Here is a 21,594-nt window from a genome sequence, read left to right on the forward strand (position 1 = left end):
TAGACTCAATTTGCGTTATGACAGTGAGTAAGAGTTTTGTCCCATAATACGACGAAAATGATACTTAACGGACATTATTCCAAGCCGGCGCCGGTAGTGTAGTGGTAAGCGTGACTGCTTTCTAACACCCCAATGGGTCTGGGTTCAATCCCAGTCGAGGTCGGTGGGATTTTTCTGAGGCATAAAAATCTCTGGTCACGTCTTCCTTCGGAAGGGAAGTAAAGCCGTTGGTCCCGGCCCATGTATGTTGTTGTGAATGGGTGCGATATCCTACGCAGGTGTGGAAGCTGTCTTCCTGCACATTCGGTTGCCGTCAATGGATGGCAATCGATGTCCGTCGGTGATTGGCACTAGATTGCGGAACAGAGACCGACGTTAAATAAAGGAAAAGAAGAAGGACTTTATTCCAGCTTCCCATATCCCTTAAAAATGAGGAGAACGTGCAGGAATGAACCGAAAGATGATGTCAGCTCCTGTGCAGTAATCGCCCAATTGCTTGTCATGGAATTGCTGCAGGAACTGTTGGCGCAACGATCGTAACTCGCGGTCCGCCCCAACGAATGCGGTCGCGTTACCGCAGTGCAACTCGAGGACGCGGCGGACGACAAATCAGCGACGACCTCGAGGTGCACGGCCTTCACCACCATACATACGAATAAACCGACGTACATTTTGACCGACGCTTCTCTCCCACTCAATGGACGGACGAAGAACGGCCCACAGTAATCCATCTCAGAAAAGGTAAAGGCTCGGGCTGGCTTCAAGTGAACGGATGGTAACGGTGCCATGATTTGGTTTGTTGGTGTAGGTCTACAACGAAAGCAGGTTGCGCACATCCGTACGACCTTGCGAGCCAAGTTTCGACCCCGGAGTGTCCGAAACCTTTGCCGAATCGTAGCGAGTAATAGTGAAGGACTGAAGGTCCTCCATGGAATGTTTGCAAGCGAATGGAGCTCATGATCATCCAGCTTAATCGGTGATCAGCTGGAAGTAGTATAGGGTGGCGAGTTTCGAATGGTGCATCCAAGTTTCTCAGGCACCCATCAATACGAAGAAGTCCAATGTCGTCCATTGTTTTGTTAAGGTTCTTAAGCGGTGAATTCGACGTCGTTTGGATGTTTCCGGTTTGTATTTTTCCGTACAGGCGCACTTCCGTGGGAAATTCTTGGAGCTGAGCGAGGCGAATCAATGTTTTCAGAGCGACGTTGGTTTCTTCTGGCGACAGATCAGAAACGTTTCGTTGGTGTTTCTTACGTTTGAAATTATTGTAGAATCGAAAACAGTATCCGACAGTTCGTATTAGTTTCGCCAACTCCGAGAATCTGTCGACGGGGAGGTAACAAATGTTGGCCCATGCCACCACAACTTGTCGTTAAGGATCTGGGTTGCAAGTGTCCCTCGGGAGATTCGATCAGCAGGATTGACCTCAGTCGATACATGTCTCCACTGCGAACCCTTCGTAAGACGTTGAATTTCGGTGACTCGATTGGAGACGAAGATCTTCCAGGATTTGACTTGGATTTTAACCAGTGTTGAACAATTGTAGAGTCACTCCAAAATACTACTGGTCCGGTAAGGTAAAGCCAGTATTTGTTTGAAGATTGTGGACCAGTTGACTACCGGGGAGAGCTGCACACAGCTCCAGTCGTGGGATCGAATGTCCACGCAAAGGAGCGACATGTGATTTCGCCGTGAGCAATTCGGACTGTAAATTTCCGTGCGTATCTGGGGAAACGACGTAAACACGACGCATCACAGAAGCAGTGTAGCGTATACCTGCGTTGAGTATTTCAAAGGACACGTCTTGGAACTTCGAGTGACTGGAGCTTGGAGATATCACTGCGATATTTCTTCCACCATGTTTTCAATTCTGCGGAAAGCTCAGAATCCCACGACAAATGTGCGGCCCAAAGATTTTGTAGGAACATTTTAGAGTTTACAACCACGGGTCCGAGAAGTCTAAGCGGGTCGAATAGTTGAGACATTTCCGACACCACTATTCGCTTGGTTACGATGTAAAGATCTGGAAGATCTGCGGGAACCACAATAATCCCAGAGTTTTGACTGCTGGCAATCGATCGAGCTCTAATTCAGTGGATGTCTCCCATAGCTCCTCCGAAATATTGTTGAGAATCGTTGTGCTATTCGAGCCCCATTTGCGAAGCACGAACCCGGCCGTGTTTAGCATAGCCTTCAACTACTTGCACGTGTCGCCCATCGTCTCACAGTCATCGTGTCCGGTTATGACATCATCTACGTAGACACCCTTTCATATAACTGATACAGCCAGAGGAAAACGTTCTCCTTCATCGATGGCTGGCTGGTTTAGAACACGTGTGGCGTGAAATGGCGAACTTGCAAGACCGTAGGTGACAGTTTTCAACTGATATATGCTGATCGGTTCCGAAGCACTTTTTCGAAAAATGACTAGCTGGAACTTTCAATCGTCTGGGTGCAGCTATATCTGTTGGAACATTTTTTTCCGAATCGGCCGTTACTGCAAGTCGAGACATACGGAAGTTGACAACGGTAGAGTGCAAAGTTGGTTGCACTGTCGGTCCGACATAGAGAGCATCATTTGGCTACAGCTGCAAAGATCCACGGCAGGAACCATCGAATACCACTCGTGTTTTGGTGGTCGTACTCTCTGGGCGCTGGATGGCATGGGGCATGGGGCAAGAAAAACTCTCGTACTCTTCTATGAACTAGTGTAGACATCAGAATCAAACGTTGGGCTAATGTAAATTTCTATTCGGGCTGCTGGTAGCTGCTACGAAGATCAGGATCAGCGGCGAACTTCTTCTCCATTTGCAGGAACCTTCGGATCGCGGGAGTGTACGAATCCCCCAGCAACGGTAGCCTGTCTTTCCTCAGTGGAAGTCGTACGACGTAGCGGCCTGTGTCATCTCGAGCGACGGTAGTCTGGAAATCTTCTTCGAAGTACTGTTCATCTTTACCATCATCGAAATTGTCGATCTCCCAGAAGCGTTCGAGCTGGGAGTCGAGTGTATTTTCCACGCAGATATAGCTGGCCTGCGTTTCTGGCACTTCTGGAGATGGTTGAGGTAGTTTTCCACAAACGAAGTATCCCAACACCGTTTTTTGCAACGATGGATATCCAGTGGCGAGGGAGATACGCTGATGTTCTAGCAGGTCGAAGAACAATTCAGCGCCAATAATAATGTCCACACCTTAGCTGATGTTGAATTGTGGATCAGCAAGAGGAAGATGGCGTGGAATTCTCCAACGTGATACATCCATATGGTGCCTAGGTAACGAAATGGTGAACATCGGTAGAACTAAACAGTCGAGAGTAGCAGTGTAGTTTTCGAAACGAGAGGCCAAACATAATGTTACTCCATAGTGTATGTGAACGTACACTGACTGTGAACTGTGAATTGACCCGCTGGAACAATTCGTCGCAATCTGGTCAACTGTCGCATTTCGTACCTTCGCGAAGCTCACCGTCGCACAGTGGGGCAGCAAAGCCATTCGCGTGACCAAAACCTCTAGCGCCGTTGGTTTGCTTTCTACAGCGATACAATGTTCTACAAAGTTGCTCAATACTAAAAGCGCCATCTTTTGAAAGTTTCATATTAGTTCATTTTTTACGCCACATAGGCGCTCGAGTCTATCTTTTGAACGGAGCATCCTAGCCGAATGATTTTTCCGGCAAAGTTGTGTAATTTGAAATGTTGAGAAATGTTGTCTTCCAAACTCTATAGCTCATATTAAGCGAGATATCGGGCAATTAGGAAAACTAACCTCTAAAATTGCGTTTTTTTCCTTTTTTCTCCTATATACGTCAAATGTATAACTTTTATACTCTTATAATTAACAAAATGGTTTGACTCATCCAATAAATACCCATTATTTTATATTCCATGCTTTATTATATAGTTATTAACATAAATGTCTCAAAAAAGTGATGCATTAAACTGTCAATTACTCAAAATATAGCAAAAAGTAGCAGCCAATTTTTTTACAGTGATTAGTGTAGACCTTGTTTGGTAAAGTAACGACAACAGTTCAACAGGCAACTGCAGGCATTTTCATATAACATTATTTGAATATTGCATACACACTTAGAAAAATTGATGTAATTTTAGATGCACTGAGACTGACATATACGAGCGTCAAATTTGACATAAAATTGAGTCATAACAGACGCGAAATTCAAGTCAATCAAACGTAGTTTTCGTCGAGTAACGAACTTTTCCGTCTCGGAGACCTTAATTTACAATAAATTTGTGTTTACTTTTCATACTTTATGTCAAAGATTGATTCCGTCTCGTGTAAAATTAATTATTTCTGCCCCACTGTGCGTCGGACGAGCATTCAAGATGTATGTAACACATACTATATATGAAATATGTAACACATACTATATAAAAACTATATACGATATCAATGGATATACCCTTAGCTACAATATGGAAACAACGTTTATAAATTGGAAAAAGAGCAGCGAGTAAATTTAATCTTTATATTATACAATCAAAGTTACCCGCATTATCAAATATACCCCATTTTAAGGCATGTTATTATTTAAACTCCTTTAAAATCAATGTACATTAATTAATATTTTTTACTATAATTGGGTATATCTTTTTTTATTAGAAGAGATACAAACAACAAATTCTGCTATAAAACATTCGTCTCAAAGAGTTTTAAAATTCTCTAGAGGACGACTATCATGAGAAATTTGAAATAAACCCAAACCCTTTAGAGTGAAAGGCAGTCACGCTTACCATTATACCACTGGCACCGCTGGCAGTAATCTTTATGCTGTTACGACTGTTGCTGTTTTTTTGGGATCTGAAACGCGCTTTTGAAACAATTTCTAGGCCCTTACTGTTAAGTACAATCAATCGCTTTGGAATTACGAGTACTGCATATAAATGGGTTGAAAGCTATTTGTCTGACCGAACTCAACGGACTGTTTATGATGATTCTGTTTCCAGTCCCGTGGGGAATAACCTTGGAGTGCCCCAGGGAAGTGTATTAAGGCCCCTGTTATTTATTATGTATATTAATGATTTGCGACGTGTTTTACGATTTTGCGACATTAATCTTTTTTGCAGATGATACTGTGCTATTCATTGCAGCTAAGGATTTTGATGATGCCGTTTTACACTTGAATGAAGATTTGCAGTTTCTAAGTAGATGGTTGAAGCACAGACAAACAGACATAACACTCACAATCACATTCTTCGCAAACAAGGTTTCAGTTCGGAATGTTCTCGCATTTGTAATGCTGGCGCCACTGAAGCGTTAAGCAAGTCAGCACATTTCGAATTTATCAGTGGTACCAGTTCGTTTTAGGTCAATTTAGTAGTTGTGAGCTCTTGAAATAAGGAGGCAACGCAACAAATCACCTTTCATTGTTTCTTGGGAATGCATCCCACATACTAATCTGACGAATACGGAAAAAAAAGTTATTGAAAGTGATGATGATGGTCCCACCGCTTACCCCTACAAAGATTTCAGCTGGAAGATTTATCTTTAAGATAATTAAGTATCAATCCTTTAAATTTGTCGAACCTCTTAACGGAATCCCTTTAGGAAGAGCTTTGAGTGTGTTGGTTTATTTCCTTTAAATTCCGTTATTGCTCATGTTTTGACAGATACGCGTATTTCGTCTACTACTTGCAGACTGCATCAGTGCCAAGTGGTGTTGAGTACTTGGCACTGATGAAGTCTGCAAGTAGTAGATGAAATACGCGTATCTGTCAAAAGATAAGCAAATATATCGGTATTTAAAGGAAATAAACCAACCCAATCAAAGCTGGCACGTCATGGCGAGCTAGAGTTATCTAGAAGAATTTGCGTTTGGTTCTGAATATGGCGATGAGTGTGCAAAATATTACGCAATTCTATCCTCCCTATTCGCACGCGCCCGAGGATCGGAGGCGAATGCCACTTCGACTTGTTTCGTCTACTTACTACTCTCTGACGACTGTTCTGGGGAAGCAGCATATGCATGTAGGTAATTGGTGGATTCGTTAGTTATTTCGACGCTTTTGGACAATGCTGGAAATTTACCAGTTTTTCAATAGTTTCTTGTTGAAAATCAACATTCGGAAGCATTTTTTATCGATGCGTAGCCATATTTAGGATCGATTTGTGATAAAATTATTAAAATTGGACCAGGGGCAGCTGAGTTATTAACGTTCAAAATCTTTCTTAATTTGTTACATGTTCCATTTTCGGTTTTCACAAAGTGTACCCCCATATAGAAATCAAAGACGTAGTCCTAAGTCAAAAGCTTCAGTGCACACTGTGTTCACCCAACAAACAATTTGAGCTGATTAAAGAGTGAATAAGCTATTTTTAGCTGAAGAACCATATTTTTGCCTGAATAGGCTCTTAATCAGCTTGCAATGTTTGTTGGGCACTCTTTTGTCCATCTCAAATATTCACAAGCATTCCCAGCGATCAAGAGTTTTTTGAATAATCAACAAAGCATTATAATTCACTAGGAACCCCGCAATTTGATGATATTTTAATTTTCAGTAACGCCAGGAATGCATTGAATATTACATTCGAAAAGCTGCACATATGTCGTTCTGCTTAGTGTAATATAACGCTGTACGATGTACACAGAATTTGACAACAAATCATTTTAATGAGTGTAATATTGTATCCAATTTTACAATCAATGAGTTCAATTCATCATCACGAATAACATTGATTGATACACATTATATTTGCTTGCTGTGTACATATTAAAATGATGGGCGGTGGTAGAAAGGTGATACATTATCACGATTAAAAGCTTGTTTCCAGCAAAATAAAAATTACGCAAAACAAATCCCTAAAAATAGACTGAGCTTCTGTCCTGCGGATCATTTCTACTAAATTCAATAAATTCTGAACCCTTCGTAAAACCGGCATCACTGACTTGCATTTGTTTTGTTTTTATTCAACACAGCTGACACGTTGACAGAACGAGGGAAAAGAAACTAGTGAAAAAATTGCATAGACGAGGGATGCTTCGGTTGCAAATCAATGCTTCGGAATGTGCAAGATAGAGGGTGCTAGCGAAGACAAGTGAAGGTGGAAGCTGCGCTTGAGTGAAGGTGGAAGCAACGCATAGAAAAATGAGCAAATACTCAAACCCTTCTTCTGAGGATGTAATCTTTGCTATCAAATTCGTTCGAAGCATTTACCTTTGAGCGGCAGATGACGCTATTGTACCTGTCTCATAGTGTTCGTGCGAGAAAATGGAAGAGTTGCCAGCCTTCTTGATGTGTTGTCTTCGGTGCTAGTGTGCATACAAAATACGCTTGACGATATTTTTTGAAGAATTTTCTTTTAAGAGTTATGTCTGTTTGTCTGGGGCCTCCCTTAGCTCAGTCTATAAAGGCGCAGCTACAAAGCAAGACCATGCTGGAGGTGGCTGGGTTCGATTCCCGGTTCGGTCTAGGAATTTTTCGGGTTGGAAAATTTCTCGACTTCCCTGGGCATAGAAGTATGATTAGACTTGCCACACAATCATATCAATGCAAAAATGGTACATACAGGCATCGAAAGCTCTCAATTAATAACTGTGGAAGTAGATGCACACTAAGTTGAGAGCATGCAATAAGCTAATATGCGATGTGCAATAAGCTTGAAATTCGAAGAAGAAGAAGAAGAAGAAGAAGAAGAAGAAGAAGAAGAAGAAGAAGAAGAAGAAGAAGCCTGTTTGTCTGTGGTTGAAGTGTAAGCAGTTAAAATTGAATACAAGTAAAACCAAATTTATGGTAATTTCGCGGAATCGATTAAATGAGAACGTCTCTGTTGTAATTGATGATGAGACTATTGATCGCATTCGGGACACTAAATATCTTGGCGTGATTATTGATGACACACTTAAGTTCAACTCTCACATTGACAATGTCATCAAAAAAATTGCCAAGAAGTATGGAATTCTATGTCGACTGAAAAACGATTTAACTTTTGCCAGTAAAATACAGCTATACAAATCAATCATCTCTCCTCATCTAGACTTTTGCCCTTCCATTTTATTTTTGGTCGTTTGATGTATGCGAGATGTAATAGATTCACTTCCTCAACTTTTATGCTAGACGCATTGGCGTAGCTAGACAATTTTTCTGGAGGGGACCTAGATAATTCTTGAGGGGGCCTAGATGATTCTGGAGGGGGCCTGGCCCCCTGGCACCCCCATTAGCTACGCCAATGTCTAGACGCCTTACAATCAACAATCAATACGAAACTAACGATTTTAAATTGGCTCACCACTTTAGTAGCCTATTGGTCCCAAGCAAACGATTAACGTACCCTATTCTAGTTGAAATTCTATTACTACACTATGTTTGTTTTGATTCGCTATGAAAGTTTGACAGATAACATCAGGGGTGTGTGGATTCATGCAGAACATGCAGGGGTGAGTGAAATAGCTTGGGACTGCTTGGGACCGTTGTTCTGGTACTGAGTGAGCCAAAAATAATAATGATTTTCTTCGGGACCCAGTGGTCTTAGAGTTACCTCTATGTTACAATGGTTGTCGGTGAAGCAAAGAATTTTATATTTGACTATAGTGTTCATTTTTAAAGTAGTTTACTGTTTGCTGCCTCGAAGTTTGTGTGATCGAATTGAAAGAGGAAGTGACTTTCATACATATAATACTAGAAACGCGGTTGAAATAAGAACACCACATTTCTTGACTTGTGCTTCACAAAATTCATTGTATTATAAAGGAATAAATGTTTTCAATTCGATGCCTAGACATATAAAACGTTCAGCAACACTTACCGAATTTAAAAGACACTGCATTTCACACGTTGAACTGTCTTTTGAACAGTTATCCAGTGATTTTTTTTAATTGACAAATTATGTGTCTTGACGAAGTTATCTCTAACGGATTATTTTGTATGGATAGCTGTTATAACGACTTTTTGATAATTATTGTAGCACTGCAAAAACTATTTTGTTCGCCAAGATAGTGATGATGGATTTTTAATAATGTAATAGCAGTAAATTAAAAAAAAAGTCTACAAAGGTCTTAAACCTCGCGCGCGTATTACGGATATAGAGGACTGAATTTAACATTTGATAAAAATAAAATGCAATTTTGAAGCTTATTTGGAAGATACCTTGAGTTAGTAGTAAGTTTTCTGGCAAATGTCGGGGGTTCGTGAGCATTTCTGACATTGCTGAAAATTATGATAGCATCAGGTGGCGGGGTTGCTAGTGTAATAGGATGCTTTGTTGATTGTTCATTAACTCTTGATTACTTGTAATAATTATGAATATTTTAGGTGGAAAAAAAGACGAACTAAGAGGTGGACGCCTAGGCCTTTCAACATTTATATCACTGTAAAGCAACTGTAAACTCTAGAGGAAATTCATATCTGTAACTGTAACCAGTTCGATTTTGTTTGCAAACCTGGTTAAATTGTCATATTTAATTATCTTAAAGATTAATCGTCCAACTCAAACCTTTGTAGGGGTATGAGGTGGGACCATCATCGTCATATTGCAATCGTACATATGGAAAACATCGATATGGCTAACATACATTGTTTATTGTCCGATCACCGATTGCAGCATTGTTAAATACTTCAAATTGAATCATATCCTAAAATCCTTCACCGGCACCGATTATTTAAGAAAAATAAGTTAAAGCTTAAAATTTTATAATTTTGGTTCTAGCTCCAACACGTGTTCCATTCCACCTAACGCATCGAAATCACCAAATTCAGTCCCACCTGTTGCATGTTTTTAGGCGTACCTATATTTCATGCATCAGAGTCTCTCCTATAGTCATCTCTTTCCAGCACACAACGTTAAATTTCATGCCTCTGTAGCTGACGTTCCCCTCTAGCAGTTCACTTTGATAGAAGTCTTCAGTACGCAGCCCTTCCATCATGAACTCCAATCGAGGGACGTTTCAATGTTGCTTCGAGGAATTTTCATTCGTTCACTATATATTTTGACAACCATCAATCGACCCCTTGTTCCACATGAACCGATTCATCCCCCAATCAGCAGCGGAGGCGCAGAGTGTACCTGTTGAATATCAATGAAAAAGCACAACCGCGGCTTGTGCCCATGACCCTCCCCCCCTTCCCCTGGCAAGTTAGTATATTTGGACTGGCTGACGGAATTCATCCAGCACCGTTCAGTTAGTCGCACACTTTCGTCGGACTTGGACGTATCGTCGTGGTGGTTTCTTTTTCGCCTGCCGATTTACTCAGTTAGTTCCTTAGTGTGTTTTGTAGAGTGTGCTGTGATCAAATCAGTAGTTTCACGCCATAGGTCATCGTAATCGTCTTCCGATCGACTAAAGGTAATTGTCTATAGATTGCTTCTGTTGCAGCCATTCTTTGAGATGCTGCCATGTGTACCTATAGAAATTGTTATGCAAAAAAAAAAATTATCAAGTCCAAATGTATGACTGCCCGGAGAGTGTTGGAGTACGTATTCGCTTGTGATTGGATTTCGGGCTTGAAATAAGTCAAAGTCGCACGCTTATCTTTGCGCTGGTGTTCGCGGGCTTCAAGTGTGTGTTTTAAGGTTTCTACAGAGAGCAGCGCTGTATTTACAATCGTACTTCAGCAAGAACGTCTTATTTTGGTTGCTGTTGGTATGGTCGGCCGGTTAGCCCGCACAGAGATGAGATGGACCAACGTGGCACATCGCTCGACGACGACGTCGCTCGTATCGCCAGCAACATCAGCAGCACAAGACAAGACTGGTTGCGCCCCAAACCAGCCGGTTGGTTGGAGCCAACATCACGATCGGTGGCAGTGGTGGCGGCAATCAGCAATGCCCTCTGGAACCTACGAGCGAAAGAAAGAGATGGCACATGTGCTACTATCTTCCATGCATGGCACACGGGCTGGATGGGGACAGGCAATTCCAACTCCTCAAGCACGAAGAAGAAAGTTTCGCTGGCTGGCTCCCCTTGCCTAGTGGTTGTGGTGCGCACCGGGGAGACCACTTTCAGTCGGTCGTCGGTTAGTCTTTCACGTTGTGTCGTCGCGTACGGGTTGGTCTAGGTTCCGCGGTGTTGGTGATCTAGGTTCTTATTTTTTTGCTCACTTCTGTTGGTTGGATTTTGGCCAATTGTTTGAACAAGTTCAACCTAGTAGTGCAAAAGTAAATCGATAGTGACAAACGACGGTGCTTTCTCGAAACTAGGGTGAAAGGTCAGTATAGCAGTCACTTCGTGGATTGGAGCAGCGCTGCTTTCATTCGAGGTTCAAGTTACCAATTTTGGATTACTACTTGCATCGGATGGATACCTAGTTTTGCCCTATGAAGTCAGGAATAAAACAACTGCTGGTGGTGCAAATGTGAAAAAGTTGACTTGTTTTAATGGAAGCTGTACAGTTAAATTTGTGAAGCATTTTGCTTGGTGTAAAGCAGTTGTTTGGACCCTAATTGATTCAGTGTGTACTGCATTACTATACTATTATTAAATGTTAATAACAATAACAATAATTGATTTTATTTGATAAAATTTATTTTATTATATCAATCGGGTGTTCGCATGTTTTCAGATAAAACTGACAAATTTGTGATTTTTAATAAATCCACAATGAATGGAACTCAACGAAAGAATTGAAAATTAGTAAACCAAGTCATCTCTCATAATTGCGGCTGTGATGTCTTTTTAATTTGTAATGTGTTTTATCAATTGTTTGCTTATTAAACTGGTCGATGAAGCTAATACTTCTTGAAACAAATCGCTGGATTTTAATAAATTAATTCATAGCATTTTAGCAAGGTTTTATAAATCTTACAACAATGTTTTTGATATCACATGCATCTACTTGTTAACACACTTTCGCAATTTAAACTGCATTAACGCCTGGTAGATTACCTTTTCGTTGTGCGTTACTGGCATTAAGATTTACCACCGAAGCCTAGTCCGAACTGCTTCAAACTACGGGAACAGGTTTGGTTTGTAATTTATGCCTTCTTGATAGTGGCAAGAATCGGCTTTGACCACCGATGATGATCTTGAAACAAGGAAAAAATGAGTTGGGAACTTATTTTTCATCTACGTGATTCCTAATCTCTTATTCGCTATTCTCTAGCTTGAAATGGTTATGGCTAGAATTCTGATACATAGTCATAATCAGTGTTAATGTTTGATTGTGTTTCCAAGAAATCCATTTTTGCCTCCGAAGGGTTTAAAGAGCGGGACCTTACAATTAGAGTCGAATCCTTGCGATAAAGGCAAGAATGACAACTGTATCAAAACCGAATACTTCATAATTTCTCAATAGTGATGGAGTTATATGACATGCACTAAACTAAGGACACGGGTATACCACAATAACTGGTTGCAATGGATTTATGTCCCGAACAGAGGAAAAAATAAATAACTAAATAAATAAGCTCATCTTTCAAATAAAACTCAATCAGTATCATCTACTGCATAAATTCTAATTGGATAGAGATTTAACACATCTACAAGGTGCTGATAAAAATTAACTTGATTTTAATGTTTTTAATAGTGCTCTGCAATAGTTGCAATAGCAATCGCTCGAAGATGAGAGTGGAGATTATTTTCGAACTAGATATGGTGCGTTCGGCCTACCGTCTCTAGTAAAATACTTTACGTTCCCTGTAGGTACTCGTCGAATGATTGGTAATGCGCTCATGTACTGAATGGAAGTTGTGGGTTCAAGGTGCGACTTAGAGCTTAGAGAATAGAATTTGGGTTGCCAGAATAGAATATTTGAGAGACGACATGGGAATTTACGGTTTAAGGTTTACAGAATAATTGGCTAGATCAGTCTGAAGCACTGGCGCAGCTAGCATCACAGTGCATTGCTCAGTGTACTGAAGTATTGCAAAATTCAGCTCTTTGCTGATGATGTCCAATTATACATTGTTAGTTCAGGAACCCCTGCTTCTGACCTTTCTGTGAAAATTAGTGAAGGGTTTACAAATAGACTTCTAAAAACATGTTATCTATTGACATTTTGAAAAAAAAAAATCTATTTTTACTAGAAACAGCAGAGGAAATTATATTTTGAAAACAAATATTGAACTTAAAGCGCAAGCTACTAATAATGGAGTGACAGTTCAAGAAAATGACTCTTTTGATAAATTTATGTAAAAACAGTGGGGAAAAATATTTGCACTTTTCCTTGCTTGTTTTTTTTTTTTCTTTGTGAGGACACCAAGATTAAATTGCAGGGTGGCCAGTGAACCGGGAAAACCGGGAATACCGGGAAATATCCGGGAATTTGAAAAGTAACCGGGGAAAACCCGGGAATTCGATGGAAGAACCGGGAAAATAAATAAACCATACTATAGGAACAAATTTTAACACCAGAATTTCAGAATTAACTATTAAAACAGAGTGATTCTTTACCAAATAAATTTCTTGCTCTTTTTGCTGCAAAATTTACTGTAGTTTCCCGTCTTATTCTTTTTATAATTAAATCACTCAGCAAAATTACAATTCGATTTTTGTCGTTTCAATTTCAGATGTTAAGTGCATGGGCCTTTAAAGAAAATATTGGAGATGCTGGACTTTGGAAACAAATATTTGTTAAATCCGAAACTGAACTATTCTTTTCTTTGGTTTTAATTTTTCGTTATTCAAAATTCTCATGACATGAATTCCAGAATTAACTTGGAATTCTTCTCTGAATTATCATGAAATTCTTCTGAAATTAGCCAAAAATACTTCGCGTAATAATTACCATTGAATTCTGTTTTGGAATTTGCTTGAAAACCCTTCTAAGAACTTGATTGGAAGCCTTCTTAAAATTCCCTTGAACGGATAATTTGATTCCTTTGAAATTCTTTTCAAAATTTTATTTTAACTGTATTCAAAACAGCATAAACCTTTCGAAATTTTATTTAGAACCCCCTCGGAGTATTTTAAAGAAATTATTTCTATTTACACTACATTACAAATAAAAGTAAACAAAATTAGCTTCAATGTTTGACCTATGATTCTTATGTTAAATCGTGCACTGAATCCAAAAATGTAGTCAGAACAATTTCAGCAAGAAAAATTGAAATTTCTTCTAAAAATGAAATTTGACTTACTAAAACACAAATATTTCCGGCTGTAATGAAGCTATTTCAATTATGTGAACGCCAAATTAAAGGGGATTTTTTTTTTCGATCAACTGAACATCGTTTGTCAGAGAGATGAGTGGCATTGTTGTTAATTAATAGTTTGTTTATTTTATTTTTATGTTTTGCATATTTCCAAGAAAATTTGATTTCAGCAAAGTTTTTAAGCAAGGTAAATACAAATGTTTGTAGTGGTTGTGCCAACAATACCACTAATTTCACTGAAAAATAGTATTCAGTTGATCGAAAGTAAATTTTCTCACTCTTAATTTGGCATTAATATAATTGAAATAGCTTCTTTACAGCCGGAGATAATTGTATTTTAGTAAACAAACTTTTATTAGGAGAAATTAATTTTTTAAGTGTATCTAGAAAACTATAGGGGAAACGCTCCTATAGTTGCGGTACGTTAGAAGCGTTAGGTTCCTATAGTTGTGTATGGAGTCTCCATGCACAACTATAGGAACCTAACGCTTCTAACGTACCGCAACTATAGGAGCGTTTACCCTACCACTATGATTTTTTTCTGACAACATTTTTGAATTCAGCACACGATTTTACATGGGAAATGACCATCAGCGTACAAAGTTCAAATATGTTGTAAATTAGTGTTATTAGTATTTTTTGCAATACATTTTGTTGGAGCTCTGTGATGAATCTTTCGCACTAGCGTGGAAATAAGAGCTAGAACACTCTTAAAACTCTGTGTCTTGTTGAATTTTCTTAATAATTATCTTGGAATTCTTCTTGAAATTCATCTGTCATTTTCCTCACGATCCTCATTCAAATCTTCTCAGAATCACTTAGGAATTTTTACAACTACTTTTAAAATCTTCATAAAATACATAATAATTTAATTTAGAACTTGCATTCTTCTCCACATAAAGCTCTCCAAATTTATCTTACAATTTCTATAAAAAGAGAGAGAAGGATTAGTATTTTCCATTTCCAGGTATTCCACTAAGACGCCCACATTCATCAGGATTTACAATTTCTAATTCCGAAATTGAATATAATTCTGGAATTCTGCTCAGAACTTCTCCTTCGAAAATTATGTGGGAATCCTCCTCGAAAATTTACAGTTGGACATGTTTATAAAAATGCGTACAATTTCGTTTTTGGTTGAACATTAACAACCGGGAAATTTTTAAGATTTGAACCGGGAACTCTGAACTGAAAATTCACTGGCCACCCTGAAATTGTTTAAAAGCTTACTATTCCCTCACTTTAGTGCATGCAACTTCCTTTTATTCGTTATTTTCTCTGTCTAAACTACGAGTTGCGCTTCACGCTTGCGTTCGCTATGTTTCAACTTAAGTAGATTCTCAAGAATCCTCATACCTAAACTGAAAAAAATAATTCGTACAAATTTCATAAGAAATGATTATGGAATTTAACCAAAAGAATTTATATTGTATGTTGATGTTGGTTTATTTCTTGTAAATTAATTAAACTAAGAAATTTAAACAAAATTAACTTCATTCGTATTGTTTGTTTTATTTTTTTTTTTAGAAAAAAAAACAAGTATACATAAATTCACATTCATTTTATAAATTTGAACGAAGTTCTTAATTTATGTGCTATAATTTACAACACTTAGGGGAAATGCATGTAATTTCGGCCTAAATGCCCCTAATTTGGAGCCATACAAAAATTCAGCAATCGACTAAATTTTCTATAGCGACCTAAAATATCCATTAGTACCGTCCCAATAACGCGTTCATCTAGATAAAATTGATAAATAGCAGGTTTTTAGCGATGGGCCCAATCTTAGATCCATAAGCCAACATTAGAGTCATTTCCCCTATATAGTTACTTTAAATTGTACTCGCGCTGTGTCTATAATAAAAAGGTCTATTGATGCCTCTGGCTTCAATTTCAACTAAGTTATGCCCGTGATCGCATCTGCAGGGTTTCCGGATTGCTCGCAATATAATATTAGATAATCTGTAGACCACTTTATAGTCAATACTTGAAATAATCTTTATATAATGTTATTTTTGACTCTCACTGGTCCGCAATCCACGCCCAAATCGAATCTCGCTTCCAGATGATACCAGTACGTTTTATAATGAATTTCGCGTTTTTTTTTATTATTTCTGAATTCAGTCCACCAGAACTTTGAGATACGCTAGTTATTTCGGCTCGTACGCCCCCTGATTGGGCCAAATTGTTTCAATCTCCCTACCATAGAACAGCCTGGTTTAAATTGGAAGCGATCGAGGAAGTACAAACTGTCGTGCTTCAAAACTTCAAGATATGGGAAATCCTTTTTTGTTAGAGACGTGATTGAGTGAAATTTACTCGCCAACCGGCCTCCTCGTAGACTTTTTAGACTCATCGCAGGTATTTTCTGCTGGGTATCCGTGCTGGCTTACATGTTTACATGTTGCAAAAAGTCCCAAACCGCAATGAAAAGCAAATCTTGTTGCATCGTGATGGTGGATGACGAAACTTACATCAAGGCCGACCTCCGTCAACTTCCTGGGCAAGAATATTTCGTTGCCAAGTCTAAGTTCGATGTTCGGGAGGAAGTTCGAAAGAAGAAATTATCGAAATTTGCACAGAAGTTCCTGGTCTGGCAGGCGATTTGCGGATGTAGTGAAACAAGCGCTCCCTTCATCACTTCCGGAACAATCAACGGTTTGATTTACACGGATGAGTGCCTTAAGAAGCGTCTCTTGCCATTCATAAGGAAGCACAAAGGATCAACTTTGTTTTGGCCTAGCATCCTGCCACTACGCTCGAAATGTGTTGGAGTGGTACCGAGCCAACGGAGTCAATTTTGTGCCAAAAGATATGAACCCACCAAATTAGCCCGACTAGTTAGACTAGCTCTGGTAGCCCTTCAAATCCTGTGACGACGACGTGTAAGGCATTATTAAATAAAATTTGAAGGCATTCACATCAAATAACCACATCAGATGCCTCCAGGGCTAATAGCAGTTCACTTTTTAGTGATTTGGTCACTATTTTCAAGTCAGCCACTAAAAAGTCATTTTTTCATCAAAAAGTCACTTAAGTCACTATTATGTAGTCACTTTTTTACGATCAATATTGAGAGCAAATAATTTGACTTCAAAAACTAATCTAATCTAATACAAATGCAGCCAGTACGATAAAGCATCCTGGAAAATGATTAGGTTAGATAAGTCATAATATTTTTTCTTGTCACATTGATGTGAAAGGATTCGAGTTTAAATAAATATATTTAAACAGCGATGCATTTAGTGAATCTTCAGGGATGGAAGTATGCGGGACAAACAGTACCAAACGCTCCTAGATAGCTTAAGAGTGAATGTAACAGTAATATGTGATGTGTATAAAATATAGTATAATGGAAGGATCTCACCAAATGCCTCCAATGTTAACCGAATTTTCGATTTCCATTTGACGTTTGACACCATGATCGTGCCAAACGATGGGACATTGAAGATTCGGTGACTTGACAGCGGCTCCAGGAACGAGTTGAGGAATATTGCAGAGATGTAGAACTTGCCGGTCCTGCACACCGTCGATATACGTGTACTCGCTGAGTTCCAAATGGATGATCTTCTGTTGCAGTTGATTGGCCATTTGCGCCAGGAATTGAGTGAATCAGCACCCAAGTATAACTACAACACAAGACAAGAAGCCCCACTGAATCATCTCGACGACCCAGTGGTTGATCTGATAACTCCTGAAGAGAAGGCTGCCGCGATAGGTCAACACTTCGTCAGCTCCCATAATCTCGGACAAAACATCGTCAGCCCTCACGAAGCTGAGGTTGCTGAAAACGCAACCAACCTCTACCAGATTCCCAATATTTTTTCCGGAGGAATCCGAGATTTCTGCTGACGAACAGTTGGCCTATATTAAATCATCTAAAAACATGAAGGCCCCAGGTTTCGACAACATCCTGAACCTGGAACTCAAGCACTTGAGTTCCAGATTCTACAACCATTTGGCACTGATTTTTAATATGTGCCTGAGACTTGGCTACTTCCCCTCGTGCTGGAAGTCAGCTAAAGTCATACCCATCCGGAAACCTGGGAAGGATCCGTCCTCACCTTGAAGTTATCAACCAATCAGCCTTCTTTCAGGATTATCAAAACTATGCTCCTAACATTTGCCGACTAAAACAACTTGTTACTCCAGGAACAGCTTGGTTTTCGGAAAGGTCATTCGACCGTCCACCAGCTGACTCGAGTAACAAACATTCTCAGACGGAATAAGTATGTTTCGAAAACATTTGTCATTGCGTTGTTGGACGTTGAAAAAGCGTTGGCTAGGTGTTCAAATTGCAGCAGTATGATCTTCCAATCTTTCTAGTGAAGATAATAAACAACTATCTATCGGACAGGACGTTCCGAGTCTCTCTGAATAGCATCCCATCGGATGATTTCAACATCGGTGCCGGGGTTCCACAAGGAAGCATCCTTGGCCCCATCCTATTCAACGGCACAGTGTTGGAATGGTCGAAAGAGGTAGTCTACCTCGGTTTAACACTAGACAGCAAGCTGATTTTCAGGGAACACGTTGACAAAACCAAAACCAAGTGTAACATTTTGATAAGATCACTGTATCCACTCATCAACAGGAGGTCCACCCTTTCTCTGAAAAATAAGCTTGCTGTCTACAAACAAATTATCCTTCCCGTAATAGAATACGGGATGCCAATCTGGGAGAGTTGCGCAAAAAGCCACCATCTCAAATTACAAAGGATCCAGAATAATATCCTGAGTATGATCCTCAATAGTCCACCGCGGACTAGAAACTCTGAGATCCACCGCCTGGCTGGTCTTCAGACACTGGAGTTACGGAGACCTGACTCCATCGCAAGGTTCAGAAATTGCTGTAGGCGATCCAATCAACAGATCATCAGGGATCTGGCACGTTTGGTTAGGTTAAGCTAAGTTAGGTTAAGTAGGTAGAATAACAAATTAAAACATTTAAAACATTATTCTCAAGAAGAGAATTGTAAAACATTACAACAGTAAAACACGACATGTATAAACACAAAATCAAAAATTTCACTAAAGATGAAGAATCCTTCTGGCTAACCACGTGCCCTGTATTATCAATTGTAAACCACGTAACAAAATCACAAATAAAGAAGAATGTTTCTACTACTTTGACAAGAAAAGTTGCAAACAGTTGTAAACGTTAATTGTTGACGGAATCACTAATATTTTTATTTTATTTTATCTCGAAATTATCATAGACCTATCATAAATTTTCAGAGGTCTGGCTATTTGAGATCTTTCATTGAGATCTAGGAAGTTTTTCAAGTCTACACTGCAACAAAAAGTTACGTAAAATTTACCTGAAAAGGCACGTAGATATTGTCCATTATACTTTTCAGGTGAATATTACGTGTTTTGAGGGCGAGATATTACCTGCATTCTTGGAAGGAATAGAGCAAAGTAAAAAGACGGCCAGGCGACTACAAAGAAGAGAAGGATATTTTTATTAAAATACTCATGGTTAACTTAGATCTATGTACATTTAATTCTAGATTGCAGTTCTCCACGCATCGCTTCATATATATCCCATGCAGCTTCAAAATTTATCAGTTTGATTAGTTGAGTGCATTGGGCTTGATTAGCTGATTGTATATAATTTAGGTAAACGCCTTTTCTGAAAAAAAAAACGAATTTTTCTTCTAAAACATAGGTCGGTTTACTAAAATTGCTAAAACTCAAGACTCAGCCAATCAAGCCCAAAACTATACTTGTACATCAATAAATATTTGATCAACCAGCAGCCAAGGTCTTAAAGATCAATCTATCTACAATTCTTCATGAACATTCCCATACTGCTGTACGTGCAATTTGTTGATTCCCTGTATTTCACAATTTTTTAAAGATACAACTTCGTAAAAGTATGCATTTCGATTATTTAACTGCACAGCCAATGATCTACACGGAGATGAAAAACTACCCAAAATTAAGTGATTTTCCCTCAATTTCCGGGTTTAACTCAATAACCTAAATTTGAGTTAATCGCATATAGGGGTTTCCATTTAACACCAGCAAAAAAAATACTTACTCTTGAGTATATTCTACCCAAAATTAAGTTTAATTCACGTAAATTTGAGACTATGCAATTTACTCAAAAGTAACTGATTGGACTGAACTATATCGTTGGGTCGATTCTCTCGTTCCTTTTATGACAACAATACAGAGTGCGGGCCACAGTCGGTAAAGGCACAGCTACAAAGCAAGACCATGCTGGAGGTGGCTGGGTTCAATTCCCGGTCTGGTCTAGGAATTTTTCGGGTTGGAAAATATCTCGACTTCCCTGGGCATAGAAGTATGATTGGACTTGCCACACAATTATACCAATGCAAAAATGGTACAGGCATCGAAAGTACTCAATTAATAACTGTGGAAGTGTATCTAGATCGAGATGGGAAATGACAGGTGGGCAGGAACTCACGGTCTCCCAGTATTGGTGAGTTCTTTGCCGTTAATGTTCACGAAAAGTTCACTATTTTGCCATACAGAAATTCAAAACAAAAAATTTTATCTGCGGATTTGGACAGTTTTTGACCTGTTTCATACGACCGGAAGGTGTATGCTGGTCACAAATGCCGTGCCAAACTGATTTCCTACGCAATTAATCAATCTTTGATGTGAATTTCGCTAATAAACACGAGGAGCATTTCTTATAGCAAAACTTGCCATAACAAAATGGGCATAGTTCATTTTAGTAAACAAACTAACACTTCTTCCGACTGTGTCACCTCTCTTACTCGCCTAGCATCTAGAACACTTAGATGAGAGCACGCAATAAGCTAATATGCGATATGCAATAAGCTTGAAATGCGAAGAAGAAGAAAGAGTGCAATTGAGAGACTCAACTCAAAATTAAGTAAACAGAACTCAAGTTTTGGGTAGTATTTTTTCTCCGTGTAACAAACTATCACCAAACGTTAAAACCGTTAAAAGCCTTCGATTGAAATATTTCCTCAAAAGACAAGGCAAATGCATACACACTGAATTCAGATCATCGAAGTCGGTAAGATTTTACCGGGTTTTTAACATCTGGAAAAGTCGGAAAAATTTCAACTGACCTTTATACGTAAGAAATCAATAGAATCGACTAATGGTAATTTTTAGCATTAAATGGGGCTAACTGAATAAAGTCTGTACAAGTTCGGAATAAATTTTCTATGTTTTTTTCTAATTAGCTGATTTTTTAACTTTTACCAAATAGTGCCGTAGTTTAAAAATTACCGACCGATTAATGTGCAGCTAAAAAGCAAAACCGATTTCCGGTCCTATCTAAGAATTTTTCGGGTTAGAAAATTTCTCAATTTCCCTAGGCTTTGTCCACTTTTTACAAGTACATTTTTTATTTGGTGAACGGACTTCACTTTCGTACGGTATTTAAAGAGAGAGAGAAATACTGAAATTTACTAATGCACAAACAATAGTGGCGCCAATTTTCGGAAATTCGCAAACAATCCACAATTTGCGACCATTACCAAGCAAACCGTCTCATCAACCCTCATTAGTGCAACAACTATTTTTCACTGCCACAACTTTCATC

General features: G+C 39.0%; 1 protein-coding gene across 2 annotated transcripts in view; it reads left to right on the forward strand.

The window, feature by feature from the left end:
- The first annotated feature begins 10,189 nt into the window (after nucleotides 1-10,189).
- The window catches only part of Fkbp14 (peptidyl-prolyl cis-trans isomerase Fkb14), a 113,186-nt gene continuing 101,781 nt past the window's right edge, over nucleotides 10,190-21,594 (forward strand). Inside the window, exon 1 of one of the 2 annotated variants that reach the window (XM_065221403.1) lies at nucleotides 10,190-10,297. The gene's annotated coding sequence lies outside the window, so the exon portion shown is untranslated. Of the gene's footprint in view, nucleotides 10,298-11,058; nucleotides 11,160-21,594 lie in introns of those variants that run through there. The other variant, XM_065221410.1, reaches the window with a different exon arrangement.

The sequence above is a fragment of the Ochlerotatus camptorhynchus genome, unplaced genomic scaffold (assembly GCF_037179485.1).
Source record: "Ochlerotatus camptorhynchus isolate MF236.1 unplaced genomic scaffold, CSIRO-AGI_Acam_v1.1 ptg000012l, whole genome shotgun sequence".
Lineage (NCBI taxonomy): Eukaryota > Metazoa > Arthropoda > Insecta > Diptera > Culicidae > Ochlerotatus > Ochlerotatus camptorhynchus.